Source organism: Engraulis encrasicolus, chromosome 20 (genome assembly GCF_034702125.1).
Source record: "Engraulis encrasicolus isolate BLACKSEA-1 chromosome 20, IST_EnEncr_1.0, whole genome shotgun sequence".
Taxonomy (NCBI): domain Eukaryota; kingdom Metazoa; phylum Chordata; class Actinopteri; order Clupeiformes; family Engraulidae; genus Engraulis; species Engraulis encrasicolus.
Window position 1 is genome coordinate 22,256,272 of NC_085876.1, and position 2,500 is coordinate 22,258,771.

General features: G+C 40.0%; 1 protein-coding gene across 1 annotated transcript in view; it reads left to right on the forward strand.

The window, feature by feature from the left end:
* The window catches only part of csmd3b (CUB and Sushi multiple domains 3b), an 810,903-nt gene that overhangs the window by 771,624 nt on the left and 36,779 nt on the right, over positions 1 to 2,500 (forward strand). The gene's annotated exons all lie outside the window — the stretch shown is intronic.

The window sequence follows — 2,500 nt, forward strand, 5'->3', positions numbered from 1 at the left end:
TCGTGTGTGCGTGTGAGGATGGGATGGGATGGGAGTACACTGTGCCCATGTCACACATATGAGCTTTACAGTTTTTCTCGATTGCCTACACACAATTTTCGGAATTCTCAAAACTCTACACACAAATCTCCAAACCTCACACACAACGGGCCAAACTCTTCACTACCTCTGAAAAATGCACGTCTTGTCTCAAAACAATGTACTCTCTTCTAAAAACCTCATTTTGTCGTCAAATGACACACACAGACAGTCACTACAATACACATTTGCAGACCCATTAAAACACTGTTGGGCACAGGGTTAAACTAATTTCTCCCAGTAACTTGGGCTTTTTTTGTTCTGGATTTCATGGATACTGTGACATAAGTTGGAAAAACTTCATTCCCACAACACACAAACAGAAACAGAAAGATTTGTATGTCTTTTTCACAAAAACAACACAAAGATAAACCCCACTGCCTATTTGGCAGTACAAAACAACCATTACATTACTGTATAGCCTATTGCTGTGAAAAAAAACTCTATACTCAACTTGAAACACAGTACAAACTTATTTTCTTCAGTGTTCTACTTACTAAAGAGGGTATTTTTCTGTAGTAAAATACTGAAATATTGTTTTTAGACTCGGAGGACACAGACGTGTATATATTTTAAATATTTTTAAAAATATTTAAAAATTGCACTAATGTATTGTAAAATATTGGGTAACCACATGAAAGTTATGTCTTGTATAACATATTTTTGAGTTCAAAAACTAAACAAATGGGTTTTCTCCTTGCATCCACTCATTTTTCATCAATATGACATGCAATGTGTGTCCTTATGGGGTGATGATTTCAGATTTTAAACCGGTATGAAGAGAGTTTGCCCATGTGATGAGGAAGTGAACATAGTTGCAGTTGATTGTAGTGTTGTGAATGACAGTGTGTTCCATGAGAAACCCAGTGTTTTTCTTTATGAAAATTGAGTGTAATCCAGAGAATTGTGTGTAATGGTGTGAAAAGAGTGTGTTTTAAAACTGGAATTTGAGTGTTAAGTAGGAATTGTGTTTAGTGTTCAGTGACATTGGTTAGGGGAGTTGGGAAAGGGAGATGTTCCGAGAATTGTGTGTGAAGTACCAGAACTTGTGTGGAGGCAATCGAGAAAAACTGTAACTGGGAGAATCGCTTTCGAGAAGAGAAGAGAAGAGAAGAGAAGAGAAGAGAAGAGAAGAGAAGAGAAGAGAAGAGAAGAGAAGAGAAGAGGGGAATCAGAAGAGAAGAGAAGACGAAGAGAAGAGAAGAGAAGAGAAGAGAAGAGAAGAGAAGAGAAGAGACGAGACGAGACGAATCAGAAGAGAACCCGCAGATGGAAACAGGCGCTGACAACGCAGTGTGTCTGCGCGGCCCGGCTCAAATGGGATTGGAATTGAGTCTGTGGCCCGAGACACAACCCATGCTTTTGGACAAATCTACTGCTGAAATGAATTTACACTGTCTCTGTGTGTGTGTGTCTGTGTATGTGTCCGTGTGCGTGCGAGCGCGCGTGCGTGCGTGAGTGAGAGAGAGAGAGAGAGAGAGAGAGAGAGAGAGAGAGAGAGAGAGAGAGAGAGAGAGAGAGAGAGAGAGAGAGAGAGAGAGAGAGAGAGAGAGAGCGCAATCCCACCCAACAACAAGCACAGGGATATCAGCTGTGCTTTGTCTTGTGGACAACAGTTCTTGTTTCCCAAAATGTGTGTTATTTTTGTTGTGACAAAAACCAACTAGGTTGGCGTCTGCGCACTTTAGACCCGTGTATTGCTTGGTGCGTCCACTCCAAAAAAGTAGTAATCACTTGAGGTAATGAAAAAAGGAGACATTGAGAATGGACTAGGTCCGAAACGTCTGTTGCTCCAGTTTTAACCTCTGACTTCTGTTGTAAATGTTCGGCTACAATATACATTTTTCACACAAGTCTTGTGTGCGCCTCCTTTTTTCATCAAGTGATTATTATTTTTGTTGTGTGAAAGGTTTTTATGTGTCTTTTGGATAACTATCGACCCCTGTGTGTTGTTGGCACTGATGTGTCATTCGATTACTAGTTTCCTGCTTTTTGTGTTATCGTGTAATACCTGTATAATACCATGTACCAACCCTAACCCTAACCCTAGATGTAAATACAAAATGGGCACATGGTGTTACACTGGTATTACATGATATATTTAATATTGTTACACTGGTTATTACACACTGTACCTAATGTGGTAGATCCACTGCAATAATGAATCATTGAAATAAAGTGTAACCATTGAGAGTAAATAGAATGGAGGCCAAAATTCTATTTCATTGTTGAAGCCAAGTTGGAGCCAAGGTTGGACCCAAAAAGACCAAAAAATGGCCAAATCCCATTCATTCCTATGAGAGACATAAAACCCTGTATCTCCCTTAAATGCCACTCCAGGGGGATAATTTTTCGCTCAACTAGTAGGTCCCCTTGCTCTCCAACTTACCAGGGTGGTGATTTTTTGTGGTGATGTTTTGTT